The sequence below is a fragment of the Thamnophis elegans genome, chromosome 12 (genome assembly GCF_009769535.1).
Source record: "Thamnophis elegans isolate rThaEle1 chromosome 12, rThaEle1.pri, whole genome shotgun sequence".
Taxonomy (NCBI): Eukaryota; Metazoa; Chordata; class Lepidosauria; order Squamata; family Colubridae; genus Thamnophis; species Thamnophis elegans.
The window spans coordinates 18,423,654-18,446,146 of record NC_045552.1 but is presented as its reverse complement, the minus strand read 5'-3'; the positions used below and the strand labels follow the sequence as shown (position 1 = coordinate 18,446,146).

General features: G+C 39.6%; 1 protein-coding gene across 1 annotated transcript in view; it reads left to right on the top strand.

Moving 5' to 3' along the window:
* ARID1A (AT-rich interaction domain 1A) overlaps positions 1 to 22,493 on the top strand; it is an 85,967-nt gene that overhangs the window by 6,919 nt on the left and 56,555 nt on the right. The window lies entirely within an intron of this gene.

Below are 22,493 nucleotides of genomic sequence, written 5' to 3'. Positions count from 1 at the left end.
AACTGACCTCTTGCATTGATGTTTTTGCCCACATGTTTAGCATTTTATGTGAAACAGGTCACTATGGTTGAACATGGTTCAGTTAAAGTCTATTATTAGCTTAGTGATATGTATGGATCCAGGCAATGTTTCATTACCACAGAAACCTTTTAACTTGTCTTTATATAGTTTGCTGTTATGTGTGTACTCTTTTTTTAGTTGTTAATATAACTCATTTTAAGTTATTACACAGGGAAATGGAGATGTACATTACAAATGAAATCATGATTAAACAAATGCTATTTTATAGACCCATATTAAAGGAGCTTTTGAAACTGGGGGGAAAAACACTGTGACATTGATTTGTATGAGCTGTATTATTGTCATAACTGAATTCTCAGATAAGAGTTTGAGCTGTTGTGCTTCACTTCAAATTGCTGTGCCATGAAGTAGGAACCAGTTTAGGGAGCTAAGTATTTGAATGGTAGGCTGGAATCATAAACCATAGAAACAGTTGTTATCTATGATTAGAAAAATACGATTTGGCATGATTTCTGATTGTCACAATGATTATTCTGAGTTCTTTACAAAAATTGTAAGCCATTTCTTCTAAATTGATTGAGAGATTGTAGATGTAAAAGTTGACATTGATACAGGAATATTTTTTTTAAAAAAGATAGGGCTGGTTTTTAACTTTCCTTTTGTTCCATGTTATACCTTCCTTATATACCGTATGAAGTTTTTCTTGTGAAGACAACATGTTCCTATGTGAGAGTTCTTAAGAAACGTAGAAGCTTTATGTTGCTTGTCCTGGAATTAAATCTTAAAAATAACATGCTATATATTAAAACATAGACTATAATGCATTGTCTTGCACATGCTATTTTTTTCCCCTTAGTGCCGGCTGGGCTGTTCCCTTCCGTGTGTTAATTTATATAGTAAGTCTTATCATAATATTATGTCAATGCTCTTGATTGAGTTATGTACTGAGGAGCCAATGGGACTGTTGCTTTATGAACCATTTCTGGTCTGACTCTCCTGCCAATTTTCTAAGCTAATCAGTCTCCACTGTCATTTTATCTTTTTTTTAAGCTTAATGTTAATGTTATAATAGTTCATTCACAAATTGTGACTAGTGTGGAGAGATCTCCCTGGCATCAGAAGTTCTTAAATTTATTGGAGAAAGGGGAAAAACCCCTTTTTGTATTTTCAAACCACTTGAATTCAAATTAGAACATGAGGTTTCTTTAACTTGTAGAGAGAAACAATCTTAAGGGCTTGCAATTGTCATGTTTCACAGTTGCCTGCCCATCTGAAACAAAGCATTTTGTAAAATAATTTAGTAATTGTAACATAAGGAATAAGGAGACCAGAAAACTGATTTTAGTTATTCCTACAGATTAGTATTACCTAAATTTTGTGATCTCAACAAATGCCTTGAAGAAGAAGTCATTGTTTTGCTATCAGTCATTTGATGATGCATATGTTATCCCATAAAAACTAAATTGTATACTATCAGATTTAACTACAATTTCTCTTTATTCACGATTCAAGCCAGAATCTCTAGACATTAGTGCAGGCAAATCAACCTTAAAAAGAGGAAGAAAGCCTGTGACATTCTTTTCAACTATATCTGGGATTAAACAGGAGAGAATATGATGTGTACTGGATTAATACTTTGCTCAAGATTTGTATTAGAATTGGAATGGAAACAGAGTGTCACTTATTTTCAAAACAAGAAATTCATATCAAACCTTTAAGATAAGATTGTTGCATACTGACACGTGGAGGAAACCACTTTATAAAACACACTCATTTGCAAGATGAATAAGTAGCGTTTCCTGGTGGGTGTAAGGGAGCTTTCTATAAACTGGAAGATAATTTTTTTAAAGTCACTTAAAGCCTTGGGATTTTTTTTTTAAAGGATAAAAAGTACGCTTCTAGGCTCTCTCCCCACCAAATAAATTGCACTGCTTTTAAAAGTTCTGATTTGTGGGAATGAAATGAACTCTCCTAAGGTTAGTTTTTAAAATTTATTATAACAGCAAGTCCAAGAATAGACGGTTGCCACATTCAGTCTGATCTGTGTCCCCATCATGATTAGAATTTTGAAAGGTGCAATTACAGGTAGCCCTTGATTTATGATCACAATTGAGCCCAACATTCCTGTCGCTAAATGAGACAGTTGCTGAGTGAGTTTTGCCCCATTTTACAACCTTTCTTGCCGCAGTTGTCACTGCACTTATTGAATTAATAACATGGTTGCTAAGTGAAGCTTCACTGACTTTGCTTGCCAGAAGATCACAAAAGGTGATGATATGACCTTTGGACAATGCAACAGTCATACGTATGAGTCAGTTGCTGAGTGTCGGAATTTTGATCATGTGGTCATGGTGCTGCAATGGTCATAAGTATGAAAAACAGTCATAAGTCACTTTTTTCAGTGCCATTGTAACTTTGAACAGTTGCTAAACAAACTGCTGTAAGTCGAGGACTACCTGTAGATAAGAATCTTTTATAGAGCCATCAGTTTGAATGAGATTCTGTTCATTTTGCAGATAGTATTGTTTTTAATATATGTAACATATTTCACGAAACACGCTGTTAAGTTTTGATGAATGATGATCTTGGGCTAAATGCTAATGTTACATGTTTTTGGGAGGTATTTAAATTTGTTTGTCTTTCTGTTTTTGCTTTCTAATCTGATAATACTGCCCAATCACTATCTTATTCCTCTTTTCTGTATTAATTATAAGAAAATGTGATTGTCCAGCTCCACATTGACTCTTATCTGTAAGTGAAACTCATTAATGGTAATTGTGCTTTTCACATGCTATTAAAACTGAGGTGGAGGAAGGAAGAAAAAATCAGGTTTATTTTTATATAATAAATAGAATGTTCACAGTTACATGTAAACCTATTGTTTTTACTTAAAAGATGTTTCCTGTCTTCTAGTGCAATTCAAAAAATGTCATGTAAATAAGAACCTATAAAATTCCAATTAAAAATAGAGAAGCAGTGGCAAGCAGCAATAGGAGGAATCAATAATATGTAACTTCAGAAGAAGAAGAAGCACTACCACATTCTCCTAGCCATTCAACTGATATGGTAAAAAATGAGTGTTAGTTAGACCCCTTCAGGGTCAGATGGCAGTACTAGGCCCCCAGCGGCAAACCTATGGTATGTGTGCCCAAAGTGGCATGCAGTGCCATATTGCCTGGCACACATGGCATTGCCTGTTCCTCTTCTAGGTTTCTGGCAGACGTGCGTGCAATGATGAGCTGACCATGTGTGCAACAGTGCTGGAAAGTAGAAGAGCTGGCCTTCCAGCGTGAGCATGTGCGCCGGGCAGCTGATCGTTGCGTGTGCCAAAAACTGGAAGACCAGCTGTCCAGCGTGCATGCGCACTCTGGGAACCGGAAGTTCATTTTCTGGTGCACTCATGCCCCCTGGGTAGCTCCTCTTCTGGGTTGCAGCCCGGATGAGCACATGTGCTCTCCATTTTCAGCACTCGATGCCGAAAAGGTTTGCCATCACTGTACTAGGTGTATGATTCAGAAAGCTGTTTTCCAACTCTTTCTCCTCAACAGTTAGGCACTTGTAAAATGGCCTTCAACCATACGCTAAATACATGAGCAAAATCATGTAAATTTATAGGTTTTCTTTGACATCTGGATCTGGGTCATATGATGGTTTAGACCTGTGTTTGCATTGTTCCTAAATATGCATTGGAAGCTTCTGCAGGTTGTTTATACCTTTTAGATTGCTCCATGAGGCTAGTTCTAATTAATAGCTTAAACTGTGTTTCTCAACCTTGGTGACTTGAAGATAGGTGGACTTCAACTCCCAGAATTCCTCAACCAGCTGTTGAAGTTGGGAGTTGAAGTCCACCCATCTTCAAGTTGCCAAGGTTGAGAAACACTGGATTAAATAATGTACCAGCCAATATTTAACGATAGTTTTCCAAAGAGCCCAACTTTCTCTAAAATATACAGTACACTGATTTAATTTGCATGTAATGATAGTTTAGTATTCTTTATTTAGAAGAAAATAGGTAATCTACCAAAAAGGAGAAAAGATGTTTTGTGTCACTAGTGATGTACAGTGTAAAACAATAACAACAAATGAAACGGCCAATCTAAACTCTGAATCTGCTAAAAGAAAATGCAGTGCCATTCAGAACAAGATGAATATTATAATTTGAATTTCCTTGTGTCCTGAAAACATGTAGCTGTTAAGAGGAAAGCCAAGGCACACCAGGTATTAAGATACACACACTATTGTTATTGGTAAATATACATATTTACCATTTGAATTTTTTGAACTTCAAGAGTGAGTCTTAACATAGCTAAAGTTCACCAAATGCAACAGGAAGTATGACAAGTTTGGGGAAACGTCAAGTTTTCAGAAGTGAGAAAATAAATCCTTGTGCTATGTAAAATTCTCTGAAAGCTCAGTGAGTATGTTCAGTTGCCACATGTTGCTGGATAGCTAAAAAAAATTCAAGTTTTAAGGATTATAAACTATTCTGGAGGAAAGCAAGGCTCAGAGAAACTATAATAGGAGTACTTTAGTATTTGTTGCAGTCCACTTATATTACCCAAATCCTGTGCTTAATGAGTCTTTCTTATAATTTAAAAATATTAAAATGTACAAACTCTGTTATTGAACAAGAGGCAATCATAAATAACAACCGAGGGTGATTAGGTTGTTGGTTTTTGCTTGAATTATTTGAATGTATAGAGATGGGGTTGTGTCTTTCTTCTCATTTCTTTAGAGCAGCAAAGCAGCTGATTAATGGCTTTAAATTCTAATAATTCAAATTGCTGCTCTATAGGAGATGGAATCTTAAAAACTTTCAGCAGGTTTAAATACATCATTTTCCCCATAGACATGCTCTTTTCAAACCAATGAGATTCTTTCAGCCTTACTAGAGTTAACTTTAAATATAAAACTGAATAAAATGGTTATTTTGGCCTTTTTTTTTCCTGTGAAAGCGTTTTCTCTGCCTTGCTTCTTTGGCATAGCCCAATGATGGCTAACCTTTTTGTCGTCGCATACTGACAGCGTGCATGTGACAGCGCCGGAGTGCCTGCACCCATAATGCAATGCATGTATGATGTCCCCCTGCGCATGCAGACTTCACCTCAGTGCTCCCCTGCCGCCGTTGCATATGTGTGCGACACCCCCCCCCCCCAGTGCCCAGTTTTGGATCTAATAGGCCCCCCCTGCAGCCGCCTGGGAGCAAAAATGGGCCGTGGGGGGTATTTTTCACTTCAGCCCCTCTTCCATGCACACGTGTCTCCCAAATGCACCTTGCGTATGCGCGGCTGAGACCTAAAAATAAGCTGGCCAACAGGAGGCACGTGAGCATGCGTGGTGGAGCTGAGCTGGGGCAACAGTTCGCGTGCCCGCAGAGAGGGCTCTGCGTGCCACCTATGGCATGCATACCATCGGTTTGCCACCATGGGCATAGCCCATCTACATAAGGGAAACTGGAAATTCAGAGGCTTGAATTTTCCAATGTGATAAAAGGAATCTCTGCCATTGCTGAGACAGAAGTTCAGTCTTTGATTCCTAGCCTTATGCTTAACTACAAGATTGTTCCTCCTCCTCCTCTGTGGAGCACTCCTTCCTTTCTTTATGCTCTCTGTGTTTAAAGTAATAGTGCCCAAACTTGCCCTGGGAGGCACACCGAGGGAGGAAAAACGTACCAACAAGGTTGGAACAGGAAGAACTGCTTCTCTGGGGATTAATATATTGCTCGCTGCAAAAAGGTATAAGCGATCTGCCCATGTGATATAATTAGGCATGGTTGGAGAAGGATTCATATTTCCCTGCGCACCTGGACTTGCAGGTCTTGGCATTGCTCAGCAATTTTGCAATGCAACTTCAGCAGCAAATCACTTTTCTAGAATAGAACAGGACAATTAAAAAAAACCTGGCCTTTCAGAAAGAGGTTTGTCAATACAGTTACCTACTTTAGTATCCCGATTTCTTTGAGTTTTAATCATTGAATGGTTTTTGTGCGATTTGTTTGTTTTTAGCCATTGTACCAGTTTCCAGTCTCTTGAAATTGCTGGGGAAATCTTGGCAATAATCCTAGCAGCTGAATCTGACTTAACAAGGTTTTCATTGCAGATTGTCTTTCTACCTTGCTGGTGACTTTGTCTAGGAAAGTCTAGAGCAAAAGAAAGGGACAGTGGGTTGTGAATTCTGGTTCTGTTCAATTACCAAGGCACACAAGCGCTAACGATGAAAAACGAACAGTATTGCATTATTTTTACTCAGTGAAAGTAGATTTTAGTTTAAACTTCCTGTTTACTTCTAATTGGATAGTTTTTTTAAAAACACGCACACGCAAACCAGAATCTTTTATCTGAGAATAAGCATGTGTGTTGCATACTGATTTTTTTCTTTACAACTTCATTTCAGTGTCACGTTGCATTAGGATACCATTCATGAATTTCAATTTGAGGCTCAGTACATACACCCCACTTTAACACTGCCCTTCGTTTGAAGAGTAAAGCTGTCAGCCTAAAAGCAAATCCCATTTGAATTCATTATGACTGAAGCAATGAATTGAGACACAGATGTCCCAGAAACCAGGTGCTACACAGGTTCAGGGCAGATCAGTGGTTTCCAATGATACAAATGCTTGTCAGTTCAGACCAATTTGTCTATTTAGAAAGAGCAAACACAAATAGTGGTGGAAGATCATAGAGCCAGTAGGAAATGTTGGGGAGAGACAGGTTGGCATTCTCCAATGAGCCGGTAATAATTAATGACATAGTTCAGTGATAATGTTATAATGTGATTCACTTGGGGGTTTCTTGCTTTAACATAAGCGAATTCATCCATGATGGCCTGGTGTTATATGTGAGTCAAGCTACTGAGGCTTGCTCAGCAAGCTCTGGTAAGAAGTCTTGGTTTAGTGTTACACATAAATGTCAATAATGGATTTCATCATCCATTGCATAGCACATGATAAACAAATCCTATAAAAAGCTGTATGGGTTGTTTAAATATTCCAATCAGCCAGTTATATCTTTTCCCATCAAATTCTATTCCCTTCTCTGTCTCAATTCCTGACTTTTCATGCTTGGCTCACCCAGCATATTTTGTTCTTATAATTAAGGTGTTTAAATGAGGAAAACAAGAGAGAACAGAAAAACAATGAACTAAAATGTGTAAAACGTTAAAAGAAAATTGCTATTGACATTAAAGATGAAGGAGGCCTGCTGAGCTGATTTATTTATTAGATATATAACCTGCCTTTCATTTGGAAACCTAAGAAGGCATATGTAAGTGCTCTTTCCTCTCAGCAGAGCCCAATGGAAGAATGTGGAGGGTGTGATCAATTCAGAGTCACAAGAGAGCTTTGTTGAGGGTGGATTGGTACTTTGCTCTTGTCTTGCCGGTGCACAGCACAGCTACACTACACAGTCTTGGGCAGGGGTGTGAAACTTGATTTCATTGGGGGCCACAACTGGTTTGTATTTGACCTTGGGGAGCCAGGGTGGGTGTGGCCAGTTTGACATAACTTGTGTCGGGAGTGCCTGGGATGGTTCAAGTGCTCTGCCAGCGAAAACAGGCTCTCGAGCACCATTTTTGGCCGCGATGGCCTTCTGCCATAGTCTTGAAGAATGTCAGAAAATAGTGTAAGCTTGGAACTAACTTCCAGTTGTTGGTGGAAGGTGTAGTCGCTCAGTCATCAGTAACTGAGTTTAAACATGCTTGAGATAAAAACATAACCATTATTTGACAAAAATAAAAAATGTATTTTTTAAAAAATTTAAAAAATAATAAATAATAAATAAATAAAACAAAAAGAAAACAAAAATACACTCCAAGGGCATGCTCCATGGACCACTAGGTCTTTTTCTCCTGTCTATTTTCTGCTTCGCACCATTTATTGGCTATTACAATTACACTCAGTGGTGAACATCAAGAAATACAATGAATTTACCTGTATTTATTGTGCCCTGATTTTCCATACAGTTCAAATAGTTAAGAAGGTATTAACTATTTGAAGAGGAATGTACTTACATTGACAACAAAAAGAAACAAGCTCTGGTGGTCCTAAATACACCCAGAGGTGTCGGCTGAAGGAATTTATTGCCTCCCTGTCAGTTGATCCAAGTATATGGTAGAAAGTGCTGGCCATGCAGCGGTCTTCTTTAATACTCATCTGTAAGTTATGTTTCATGAATGACGATTAATGTTTTTCCAAATGACTGCAGGACTCTATCCTGAATAGCTGAGAGAAAGAAAACTGGAACTTATTAACCTGACGTAAATAATTAAACAGTAATATCCAGCAAAGGCTGTCTTTCTCCATAATGGGGTTTTAACTATTGAAAGTAAGTTTCTTTTAAACAATCAATATGGCAAATACTTCCAATGTTGTCTCTCTCTGGCTTTTCACTCAGGGATGATCAGGCCAGACCACATTGAGCAATTGTCCTGGGTAAACCCTTTATTGTTCCTATCTTGTCCATCCTTGCCTTCAGTCACTTTTTTCACTTTACAGATCAGATTAGTTGCGTTCATAACCACTGTGGGATTTGAATGAAAAGTATGTGAGTGATACAGGTCTTGGGCTCTTAGTTAACTGGCAACCATTGGCTGCATGGAGTTTAGAGAACACTTTTTGTTTAATGATTCTCTTTTTCTGAAAGGGATTTACAGTGAGATAAGAAACCTACTGTGTTTCTTCTGCTAGCTATCTCCTTTGAAAATGGGGATTAAGAGTCTTCAACCCCACCTTCTTTTTCCCCTCCACCAAAACTACCAGGTAGAAAGCACTGGGTAGAAGTAGAAGCCACAATTTTTCTCTTCTTGTTTTTGGTCTCTGCATTTCCATGGTGTGTATTGAGAAAGGGAAGCCTTTCCTTGCATAGCACAGAAGTCAAACGACCTCCAGTGGAAGAACTGCTCACTTTCTTTCTCCATTTGCAATTGGTGGGGCTTCCCCACTGAGCAGTAGAGATGGAGTGGCAAGGAGACTGAGGTTTTAAATTATTGTGAAGGGGGCAGCGGATGTTTGTAAATTGAAAGTCATTCTACTCTACGCCTTATTTTTCTGCCTACTATAGCAGGCAGCCTTTAATGCTTGTTCTTTCCCTTCATGGAACTCAGCCCAAAGGAGGTCTTCTCTGCAGTGGCTCCCTATCTTTGAAATATGCTACAAATTAAAAGAAATCAAACTGCACCACTGAGGGGCTCCCATATTTTTTGCAGCACTAGATTTCTGATAGGGACACAGTGGCTCAGGGGCTAAGACACTGAGCTTGTCGATCAGAAAGGTTGCCGTTCAAATCCCTAGTGCTGCGTAACGGAGTGAGCTCCCTGTTACTTGTCCCAGCTTCTTCCGATCTAGCAGTTTGAAAGCATGTAAAAAAAAATGCAAGTATAAAAAATAGGGACCAGCTTAGTGGGAAGGTAACAGCGTTCCATGCGCATTCGGCATTTAGTCATGCCGGCCCCATGACCACGGAGACATCTTCAGACAGCGCTGGCTCTTCGGCTTTGAAACGGAGATGAGCATCGCCCCCTGGAGTCGGGAACGACTAGCACATATGTGTGAAGGAAACCTTTAGCTTAAGAGACCGCCTCCTGCCGATTACCTCTCTCAGACCAATTAGATCGCACAGGTTGGGTCTCCTCCGGATTCCATCTGCCAGCCAATGTCGGCTGGCGACTCCCCGGGGGAGGGCCTTCTCTGTTGCAGCTCCGGCCCTATGGAACGAGCTCCCTGTTGAGATCCGGACCCTATCCTCCCGGCCTTCCGCAAAGCCACCAAGTTCTGGCTGTTCCAGCAGGCTGGGGGGAGCTGAGAAGCATCTACCTCCATGGAAATTGTGAATGTTGGTTTTGTCTTTAATATGTTGTCTTTGTCTCGTTCCCCCCTTTCCCTTGTCTTTTGTGAGCCGCCCGGAGTCCTCCGGGAGTGGGCGGCATACAAGACAAATAAATAAATAATAATAATAATAATAATAATAATAATAATAATAATGATTTCTCATTTGTAGTGTTTTATAAAAAGATATATGCTTTAATTGGTATTTTTATCAATTCATTGGTAACAAATTTTATTTGATATTTACTTACTTTTTCATGTTGGTTTGGGATAGTGTTGTATTCAAAAGAAGATGCCTAAGCCGATTTGAGGTAAATACAATGAAATATCAATTGAACAATAATATTGGGACCAGGTTGGAGATTGATCTGAATCTTGACTAATCTCCAGATGATTTGACAGGGATTTCTAGCACACAAATTTTTTATCAGTAGCATCAACAACATTAACCTAACACAGAGCACGGACCCAGCCAGTAGATTTGCTGCTCAACATGAAAAGTCATGGATTGTGAAGATGGTTGTTTAAGTGGCAGTACCAAAATAAATCATGGACACTTCTTCCACGAATTCACTGTGAAATAGGGAATTGGGAATTTTGTTCCATGGGAAGTAAGCTATTGCTGAAGCTATGATTTATTCTTGGCTTCAGATCTCTGGCTTTTTTTTTGGGAAAGACACAACAAGGATTGGGCTTGCATTTCATAGTGGAAAACTTATTGGTTTATTCAATTGCTCTCATGGGCAGTAGATTAGCTGCTCCTTCACAGGAAATCAGAATTACAGCCTATTGTGCTGTGTGAACATGGCGATTTACTTAACTCTGTTAAGTTGAGAGTGCATTGTTCTGTTTTGTTGCAGAAGTTGGAAATAATTACTGTTCTTTGGTGTCCGTGATTACAGTTGTAGGAAGTGAACTGATTTCAGAACACTGTGTATGTGGTATTTAATTCCATGTCAATATAATGTTTACACCACACTTTTTCTTTCATAAGGAAGCCAAAGAAAAAAACAAAATAAATGAAGCACGGGAACATGAAAGCTATCTAACAAACTGTTATAGTGAAATATGATTTAAAATATAATTAAAGTTTCCCTTTTGCTTTTTTGAAATCTCTGACGTGTGGTGAATTGAAAGGATGCATCCTCCTAGATTTTAGTACTTGTCAGTGCTCCTGAAATGTTGTAATAACCCAGTAATCAAAATAAAAAAAATTGAACTGCCTTACGTCTTGCATTCAGAATTCTATTTGGGGGGGGGGGGAAACAATCATCACATTTCCATTTGAAATCCACATTAAACTTCCTTGGTAATTTTAGGTTTTTTTGGGGGGGGCTTTCTACTCCTCCCGACTTGACATAGATGGTAATAAATATTGAAATAAAAAACAATGTTTCTCAATCTTGGCAGCTTGAAGATGTGTGGACTTTCAACTCTCAGAATTTCCAAAATGGGCATTCTGGAAGTTGAAGTCCACACAACTTCAAGCTGCCAAGTTTGAGAAACACTGCAATAAAGCATTTGTACCCTTTTAAATCCACTATATTGGGAGTTAATGGCTCTGATGCAATACCATTCAGAAGACTTGCCTTTTTCTAACACTGCCCACTTTCCTTTTGTGTATTAACTGACCCAAGCTAACAAGGGATGAGCAGCGTGATTACCCACAACTGAATATGGCTCCAGAAAACCCTTTGGTAATCCCAGATTCAGCTCTGAATACAACTGTTGAACATAAGTAAGATATCTTCCTTTGTTTTGAGATGGCAAACATTGAATAAAAACATTTCTATGGCATAAGGCCTTAGGATGCACAGGTTTTAAAAAAGCCCAAGCAAAACTCCCAAAGCCACCTTGGGAGTTTGGGAGTGGTCAAAACCACTCTTAGCCATCCCCAAAATGAGAAATACAATCCTCAACCTTCGAAAGATAGTCTATCCCATCCTAAAATGTACCTAAGAAATACAGGGAGTTCTGAAAAAGCATTCATTTAGTGACTCTTCAAAGTTACAATGGTGGTGAACAAAGTGACTTGCAGCTAGTCCTTGTACTCATCACAGTTGCAGCATCCCCATAGTCTAGTCATGGGATCAAACTTTGACAGCTTGGCAACCACATATATTGACCAAGGTTGCAGTGTCCTGTCGTCATGTGATTGCCATTTGTGACCTTTCCAGTTGGTTTCCAGCAACCAAAAAGTCAATAGAGAAAGTCGGATCCACTTAAATGACCATGCGATTCACTTAACTGCAGTGATTTGCTTAACAACCATGGCAACAAAATTGTAAAATTGGGCACAACTCACTTAGCAATGGAAAGTCTGGTCTCAATTGATGTGAGTTGAGGACTGTCTGTAATGCTGAAGCTAAATACACACATAAGCCAAAATTTCCTTATTTACGGCTCAGCGTTGTGTGAATTTGGCCATGATACTTGGCAAGCTATGATTAAGCAAACAATGGCTCAGCATGAAGAGGAATTAGAGCGGGGTGAAATGAAAGGTGGGGAGTGTCAGAACTGAAATATGTCGTCTTTCGTACTCAACAGCAATGCATACCATTTAGCCATATTGCTATTACATGATACAGGTCGTCCTCAAACTTTACAACAGTTACAGCAGCATTGAAAAAAGTGATGTATGACTGTGTTTCACACTTAAGACCATTGTGGCATCTCTATGGACACTAGGCAACTGACTCAGATTTATGACGGTTGCAGTGTCCCAGGGTCATGTTAATCACTTTTTGCATCCTTCTGACAAGCAAAGTCAATGGGGAAGCCAGGTTAATTTAACCGTATTACTAACTTAACACCTGCAGCGATTCACTTAACAACTGTGACAAGAAAGCTCATAAAAGGGGACAAAACTCACTTAAAAGAATCTAGCTTAACAACGGAAAATTTGAGCTCAATTGTGGTTATAAGTCGAGGACTACAGTACAATCCAAAATGTCTGAAGCATCAGTGAGGAAGCTGTGTTCTGTTCTGAAACTATGTTTATAATAACTGTAGTTGGATATACCACCTGGTATTACGGTTTCTTGCTATACTTGTTCTTAAACTGTACCGAAAGGTTTTCAGGAATGCCTGTTCCTCCTTTCCCCGTGGCATTGGCTTAATATGAATTTCTGTATCTATTCATCTGCAGCCAGGAATCTCAAATTTTTCCCTCTCTTTCTTCACACCCCCACCAGCCAAACAAATCTGGGTGTTTTTAACTTTGCTTTTTATAAGCAGTTCAATTAATCCAACTGACATACATGGTTTGCTTGAGCTTTTGCTATATCATGCCATATTAAAGAACATGGAGGGATTGGTAGGGGAATTCTAAGACAGTGATGGTTAACCTTTTTGTTCTCACGTGCTGAAATTGTGTGCGCGCGACCATGTAACCAATACCCATAATGCAATGCACCTGCACATGCGTGCACGCCCCCATGCTCCCTCACGCATGCACATGACTCCCCGTGCTCCCACACACATGTCCCCCCTCCCCGCAGCCCATTTTGGGCCTACCAGGCCTCCCTGAAGTCTCCTGGGATCAAAAATGGGACGCAGGGGGAACGCCACAGGTCTCCATGCTCCCCGCACATGCGCGCTTGGCCCCCCTCCCCCGCATGCACATGCATTTCCCGCATGTGCGGCAGAGTCCCAAAAATTATCTGGCCAGCGGGAGGTAGGCCCACATGTGTGGCAGAGCTCAGCTGGGTGACGGCTTGCATTCCTGCAGAGAGGACTCCGTGTGCCACAGGTTCACCATCATGGACCTATTCTAAGATTTTAGGATACTGGATTTAAACCAGTTCTGATTTGGTGTTTAATCCTTGTTACACTAACCAACCGGAGATAACAATTCTCCCTCACCCCTGTTGGTTATTAGAAATTTTGTAATAGAGTATCTTTGAGCCACCATATGTAAATAGTAGGGACTTCAGTGGGCAGTAAAGGTTTAATTCCAAGGCAGTAAAATCTATGAGGCTATTTTTTTTTAATTACAAAACCTTTTTATATATAAATATACATTCAATTATTCTTACCAATTAGTTCCCAGCTTCTTTCTGGAGTTACTTGCCTGGTTTAGGGGTGAGTTAAGTCTGGGCAGGGACAGGATGCAAATTGCGGGAACTCTAAATAGAACCTTAACCAGTAAATGCCCTCTTTATTCTTTTGCATCATATAGTGGCTCGTCTTTCTGGACCGGCCATCAGCCAGTGGGAGCAATCAGGACTTACAGCTAATTACTGAGGAGCTGATCGCACAGCCCTGTTGTTCATTTGCAGCCAATTCTGAGAGTTGCGCTTTCTCTGCCTTATTTTTAGAGAGGGCTGGAACTAGTTTACATTAAAGCTAATTAATACTTCAGATTCTCTTTGAAAGAGCTGCTTTGGGCCGTGCAAGGGCACCATTGCATCACCTGACTTGTTAAGCAGACACATTTTTCCTGGACTGCTTGATCTTGAAAACAGATGCAGGTGCTTTAATGAGTAGCAAGCAGCTGCTGTTTTTGTACTCTTGCGTGTTATGAAGCACCTCTTTCAAACTGAATCTGAAGCATTGCCCAAGCCTTACTAATATTAAATTCACTGTTGTAGTCTGGTATGGGCTATTCTCTTATTCACAAGTACTGCTGAGATGGGGGTGGGGGGGGGAGGAGATTAAGTGGGATTTGCAATTTAAGCATTTGTTCAAGAACAGCAATGCCAAAAGGTGGGAAAGGGGACTTCTGTCTAAAGCAGAGATCCCCAAACTTGGCAACTTTTGTGGACTTCAACCGCCAGAATTCTCCAGCAGCTGGCTGGAGAATTCTGGGAGTTGAAGTCCACAAGTCTTAAAGTTGCCAAGTTTGGGGATCCCTGGTCTAAAGTGATAGTTTTGAAATTTGAGGCAGCTCACATTTGTCCTTGTTTCAAAGAACTGGATTTATAGGTTGTGCTAAACCATGTTTTGATTCCCCCAGTTTTTATACCATCATCTTCCCTTACCCCCAAACATGTCAATATTTGAGAAAGGAAGAACAGAATTGGCAAGTTTTTTTCCCATTCACAAATATTTAATATTGGCAGCGACAGAGTATTTCTATCTGCTCAGCGTTTTGCTAAAATGGAAAAACATCCAATGTTGCATATCATAGCTTCCAAAAGCTCCCAATTCCCATCATTCTCAAGTAGGATGGCAAAAAATAAAAAATCCCAGAAGTCCAATATACCCAGAGAAGGCTTAAGAAAATGGTCTCCTGGTTTAAAGTTTCTCTCCTAAAAGTTGATTTTGACTCTTCTCAGAAGTATTTGTGCTCTCCCTTGCCTCTTAACTATTTAATTGTCCTCAGCTCCTCCCTCTTTACCTCCCTTTGCTTTAGTTGTCTGCTCTTTTACAATCCCACTTGTCTGGCTAATCCCACAACTGGCATCCAGGGCTCTTGTTTGTCTGTTTCCCTCAGAGGATTACACTGCACTAGAGCTGGGTAGTAAAATTAAGGTCTCTCCTGATAGGTATGACTGTTTACTGGCCAAAGAATATGAGATCACTGTAGCTGATCCACAGTGATTAATCCATTGTTAGTGTTTGGGGAGGGGGAGTAGAATTTGTTAAAGACACCTATAGCTTCACCTAATTCTGTCCAATTAAAAGGAATTCAATCTTTTTCCTTTCCTGATTCTTAGTAACTTGAAAGGATTTTACTTTTATGTTAGGGGATGGTTTGTTAGGGGATGGTTTATATTCTAGGATGGGTGAACTTCCATATGGATATATCTAATTTGGTATATTGCAGGGATGTGAAACTCGATTTCATTGAGGGCCGCATCAGGGTTGTGTTTGGCCTCAGGAGACCAGGGTGGGTGAGGCTGAGGTGGGAGTGGCCAGCTCGATGTACGTCACTTGTGTCGGGGGCACCTATGCTGGCCCAAGCGCTCTGCCAGTAAAAATGGGCACCCAAGCTCTGTTTTCGGCTGCCACGACCTCCTGCAACTCTCTGCTGGTGAAAACGGAGCTCCTTCGCTTTTTCAGGAAGCCCCATGGCCAGATCCAAGTACCCTACAAGCCGGATCCGGCCCCCAGGTCTTGAGTTTGATACCCCTGGTATATTGATAGAACACTTGCAATTTGAAAGCAGCCAGTTTGGAAAATGAACAAATGCAATTTTAGAATGAATGAATTAAGTGAAGTTACGAGGAAAACACAAATTTATTGGCATGTCTGAAAAAAAATGATTAGATCAGGGATCACCAACCCCCAGTCCGTGGAGTGGCACTTGCCAGAAACGGAGCCACAGAAACAAATCAAGCCCCATCCATGGGATGCAGGCAACACACAAAACCACGCCCCCTCCAGTCCGCGGAAAAACCTGTCCATGGAATCTGTCCCTGGTGCCCAAAAGGTTGGAGGTCACCACATTAGATGGATATTGGATGTAAGGTATCTAAAGTTTATCAGCAAGCTTACATGATTCTTGTTGATGACTTTCATATTATTGTTCTGGGTTCCTTATTCTCCACCCCAATAATTATAACTTTGGTATTAACAGAAGTCTTACACAAACTATCTAGCGTTACTGAACCAGTACTAAGGATCATGGGAAAGCCTGTGCTACCAAAGTTGAAGTTCCAGTGCCACAAATTGTTAGTGAGGTGTTACATCTAGTAGTAAGATCTCCATGTGCATTCATACCCATCATGCTATATTCCTTTTGGGTTAATAATATTACACAAAGCATAGAAAAATACTAAGAATATTGAACAAAATAAATTAAAAGCAGGAGACAAAATAAAAGGATATGGGGGGGGGATATTTATGACTTGTGTTTCTCATTATTGCTAACAGTGTGAAAATTGCATTGTTGTGCCTTGTATATCTAGAAACACATGGAGTAAACTGTTCCAGAAGAAAGATGAATGTTTGTATCTGGAATAATACATGCAATTTTAATATTCAATTTTTATTTGGTAAAACCCCTTTAACTAAATATTTCAAAATCTGGCAGTTAAGGAGATGAAAAAATCTTAGCCAGAATATGAGAATCTCTGTTTTATCATACTTTTATATTCTTTTTCTTTGTTTTGTTGCAACCACTGTTTTGTCAAAACAGTGACAAAATGAATGTGGCAAGATTCCACATGACCTGTATATCCTGAACCAGTTCCAATGGAGTTTGGACTTAGGTATTTTACAGTGTGGTCTCTCGCTAAAATAATTATCAATATGCTTTTTAAAATCCATGTTTTAAGGTAAATGCCTTCAAATATTTAAAAATGCAATTTTAAAAAAGTGGGAAAGAATGGCTTGAGTGAGCTCATTTGAAAGAGGTTACGCAGAATAATAACAAATTATTTGTTTACTGTAGCTGAAAAGTACAGTTGCAGCCTTATTTATCTTCCAGCCAACTATTAGCTTTGTAGACTTTCACCTCTCTCTTTGTAGCTGTGCAGGATCATGGTGTCAAACTGTGTATTGGCTGAATAATAACTAGCTTTGCTTATCTCAGTTAGAAAGCTCATGTTGGAAGAAAGGACTTCTTGAATAAGTAATTTGTGCTTTATTATTGTATGGGTCAATTCTCAAGGTGCAAAAATTATAGAAGCATGTAATTCTAAAAGCTGACATACAAGTAGTCCTCAACTTATGACAATTGAATTTTGGTAGTAAGTCGGGGAGGTCATAAAGTGAATCATCACAATTGATAAGTGAACCATGTGGCCATTAAATGAAACTAGCAAGTAATGGATTGTAAAAACCCATCACAAATTGCATTCATGTGACCTTGAGACAATGAACATGGCCGTACATGCAAGTGTTACTAAGCACCCATAATGTCATGTGACTGCGGAGGGGAGCACAACATTTTTTGACCGTCTGAAGTTCTTTGCAGCCACTTTATTCATTTTACTTCTTTTGTTGCGAATTATAGTTTATCTTCATAGACAAGAGAATATATGTTTAGCAACAATATGGTTGCAACAAAAATTGATGGTGTACCATGATTTTCAAAATGGTGAAGATATAAGTTGAAGTTAACATTGATGAATTTTCCCCTTGATTGTAACACTCCTGTTTGCCTTTATCATATTAATATGGTTTTGTATAATTTTTGCATTTAATTTAAAATGCCTCTTTGCTATGTATTCGGAATCATAGCAAATCCAAATCTTTTTCCCCCTAACACCAAATAATATTTCAGTCTTTAAATCATTCATGCTGTGAAATTTGTAGGTTATTTTTTCCACTTTGCATAGAACTGGGATTAGCTAGTGTCTTTCTGAAAGTTGTCTTACTATATTATACATCCTTAATTATACAATGGAATTATGGTGAACATTCTGTGCTGATTGCCTGTTGCCTTGTTTTGAAACTGCTGGAGTGGCTTCACTTTGAAATTGCCCATCCAGCTTTCAAACTAACAATCATGTTACCCAAACATATTCTGGCCCTCAGAAATAATATAATGTAATCATGATTAGAGATCTGTTAGCACAGGGATATATATATAAAGTTGCTTCACCCAGAATGAGTTTGTTAGTGAGATGGGTGGTGGCATATAAGTTTAATAAATAAAATGGCTGAAAGTAGAGTCCTGCCTTTGCATGATATGCTTAACTACAGTATTGGCGAACTAGAAATGGGTGCCTTCAAAATTATGCCCCTCCAACCACCCACAGAAAGAACCAGGGAGCCCATTGAGGGGGCTAATATTGCCTTCTAAGCATTTTGTGGATGGCTTGTGGAGCCTACGCTCTCTGCAGCAAGGCATGTTTTATCCAAAATGATAATCATAAACAGAAGAAACAGCATGGCGCAGCATAATGTTTGAATCTAGCCAACGTTTTGACCAAAATCCTGAGAACTTTTCGAATGAGGAAATAAGCTAATGCCTCTGTTCCCACAATGACCTCCTATCCCTCTGTTTAAAAAAAATTCTCATCTTAAAACTAGTATAGCGTGAGGTTAAAAAGTGGTTTATTTTCTCCGGAGGGGTCAGATAGGCACTAAGTAATAGAATGCTTTAGCCAAGGGAGACAATCCTTCCTTTCTTCCTCTCCCCAGAAATCTAATTTCGTTCTTGCATTTGTCTGTGAGCCCATCTGGGTTCAGCTGGGGGGATGATGATGGAGGTGGCATCTGCGCATTTACCAAGCAGTATTAAATCTGTGCAGTGTTGGTGCAAGCTTTCATCTGCTTGGTGGCTTTCTGGTCCCAGGGGCTCCCTGTTCTCGGTCCTCATTGAGTAGCTTGAGCAAAGCAGGGTGCAATAGAAGAAGAGGCAGCAACAGCTGCTGCTTCTCCTTGAATTGCCCAGTGGAAACGGTCTTCACTGGCTTTCTACCAGAGCCCAGCTGCCAAACAATAGCTTGTGCTTTCAAAGCCATGTGGAGTGCCACGTGACCTATCCTGCTGCTGGGGTCCCATCCCCATCTGTTCCCTCCACTCTTTCTGGGTTGTGGTCAGAGATTATGAGAGTTAACCTCCCTGACAGGGATGGTGTGGGCTCCAGTCTGAGCAGATCAGCCCACGTGTGTTCAGAGGAAAAAGACACTTCCTGTATTTTGATCCCAGTAGTAGTGGTTCCTGGCTTGGCTGTACAGGGATAGTAGGGTTGGGGCCCATGAGCTCAGAGCACGCTGGAGAAGGAGGGATTATCATGCAGTTGCCCCCCTTCCCATTCCACCTCCGCTGCTACGTCACCACAACACAACCACTCTGTGCTCTCATCGTGTTGGTGTCATTCATTCAGTGCCAAGATTGCTTTAAAAAATTCCCTTGGCCCCAGTTCAAACAGGAGTACAGCTGGGATGTGTTAGATTTTAGGCAGTCTGCCCTCAATTTGAGAGGAGTTATAAATAGCTGCACTGACTTCCTTAACTAGCACACTCTGAGGTAAAATGCAGGTTAATTACTGTGGGAATCAATTAGAGCTTCCCTCAGTTAAAGAGCCAGTGAGATTCCTCCTCCCCCTCCCCACAAAAAATGTATTTTTTATTATCAGGTTGATGGCACAGCTGGCCAGAAAGGGGGGGGGGGGGACGACAAGATCCAAGATGGGCTTTTCAGTTTCCTCTATACTCTTAAGGATTCTGACTTCACTTCTGCCTTCTGCAGTGTAGCCATCTTGAAAGTGCATTAGAAGTCTCTGGCCTTTGTTTTTGCAATTAGGGGTAGCATTAATTATAACATTAGAGGGAGCAATGTCTTTTGTTTTGAAACTGCCACCCCCCCCCCCAAAAAAAAAGCAATGATGCCAGTAACAGAGCTAAAAGGTCTATGGCCAGACAGACACAGGTTTACTTTTGAGGCTACTATTTAAATGTTGACCAAGAGGAGGGGTTGTGGATTGTCTTGCCTTGTTCTGGAAGAAGACCAAATTTGCAAAACAGCTCAGTGCAGAGATAACCAGTGTTTTTCCAGTATCCCTTAAAACTTTAAAAGTTGACAAAACCTCCCCAATATTATATCATAAATAAAGGAGGGGTGTGCTCTAAGCAAAAACCTTATTAGTTGAGAAGCTATATAAAGAGAATGGGGCGTGTGGTGTTTGGAGAAACATGTCCTTGGAAAAATAACATGCAAACTGAGCAGAACGGGTTAACATAAATTGATGGGATGGAAAAGGACAGCATTACTACCTTTAAAAAAGTCATGCTTTGCCCTTTAATGTTAAATATATCATTTTAAGGGTTACTTATACTCACACAATAGCCTTCCTCATCTTAATGCTCTCCAGCTGTGTTACACTATAATTCTCAAAGTGGATATAATAAAAATTGTAGTCACAACACATCTGGAGGATCCAGCTTGGGTATAGTTGCTCTGAGATATTTAACATTCCTTTCTTAAGAATATCATAGTCATTTGTAGATAGTTCTAGGCATCAAACACCTCTAAATATTTTTAATGTAATCAGTACCCATCAACCCTAACCAGTCTTGTAGACGTATATGGAGATGGCCTTCACAAAAATACACAGCATCCATTGGGAAAACAGGAACTTAGCATAGGAACACAGGAAAGTGTGAGAAATACAGTTAGGATGTCCTGCTTTGACTCTCTTGGGTATAAAAGGGAAGGAGAGAGAAATGCTAATAGGCATTTCTTATCATTGCTGATAAGATTCTGTTATTACAGCCTTTATCAATAAAATAAGTGAGTATTTTTTGTGTATTTGTTTCCCAATCTTTACCTCAAAGGACTGTGGGTTGGGAAAATTGTAATCCATAGTATCTAGAGAGCAAGTGGTTGTCTGCCCCTGCTCTGTGGATTGAAAATGGGAGTTTGACTTGGATCAGGGCAATCATTTGAAAAAGAGCAGCATTTTCATTGGTACCAGAGCAGAATATGCAAATTTCCACAGTGTTTAGACGTTTTGTTACATTAGCATGAATGATATTCTGATGAGAAAAAACTTTAATTATTCAGTGTTTGATTAGCTTTAATGTGGATTTCCAATAGAACGTTCTGTAAAGGCAAACATTACAAATCACTTCATACTCTTGCCAAGAAGAATATGTGGTTAGATCCATATATTCACCAGAAATTGAATGAGGGGTAATTTTATTTATTTGCATCCCACCTTTATTATTTTTACAAATAAATTAAGGTGGCGAATATGTCCAATACACTTTCCTCTTATTCTCCTCACCTACAACAACACTGTGAGGCGAGTTGGGCTGAGAGAATGACCAGCCCAAAGTCACCCAGCCAGCTTTCTAAGGCAGGACTAGAACTAGAATTCATGATCTCCTGCTTTGTAGCCTAGTGCCTTAACCACAACCTCAAAACTGGATATTTCCTCCTTATAATGATCTGGGGTTTGTGCTTCATGTTAGGTTTTGGGGAACAGCAATTCTGAGATTGCTTCTGATGTCTTTAAATTTAGCACGTGATTAGAGTTGGTGGTGGTAAAAAAAGATCTGGATTCTAGACCAGTATTTTCCTCTTATATTTATCAGTGTAAAATTAACACATGAAATGCAATCATGATTTACTGAAAGAATTTACCACATATCAGTCTAAGGCCCAGGAGTGAGAAAAGATATGTTAATCTGTTTTACAAACAGTAATTCTCATGTGTTTTCTTTAGGAAAATGAAAAAGCAGATTTTTTTTAACTAAATAGAAAAAAATTGTAGTTTTGATCAGCCGTACCAACTTAGTGATCTAAAAGATTGGAACAAATTGAAGAGTTATTTGTTGGTAAACTCCTATACAGGATTTTTTTGCCTCCCGAAACCGCATCCCCTTTGCAAAATGGCCGTGCATATCTTTTAGGAAACTTTCAGAGAGCTCCTGGGGGCTGTGGAGGGCAGAAATGAGCGAAAAACGGGCCGTTTTTCTTTATAAGCCGCCTAAAGGCTATTCCATGTCCCTTTTTTTGACAAAATATGGGCCAGTTTTCATGAAAAATGGGCTGTTTTTGCTCGTTTTTGCCCCCCTCCCATTCCCCAGGAGCACTCTACAAGCCTTCTAAAGGCTATTCATGCCCTTTTTAAAAAAATATTTTCGAATAAGAAGAGGAAAAATGAGCCGTTTTGGGGAGGTTTGCAGACTGCAAAAACTTTTTTTTATTTGCCTCTTCAAAACCTTGGTGCGTCTTATACTCCAGTGCATCTTATACTCCGAAAAATATGGTAGCTTTCTTAACCTGTAAGCATTGTCTCTTAATGAAG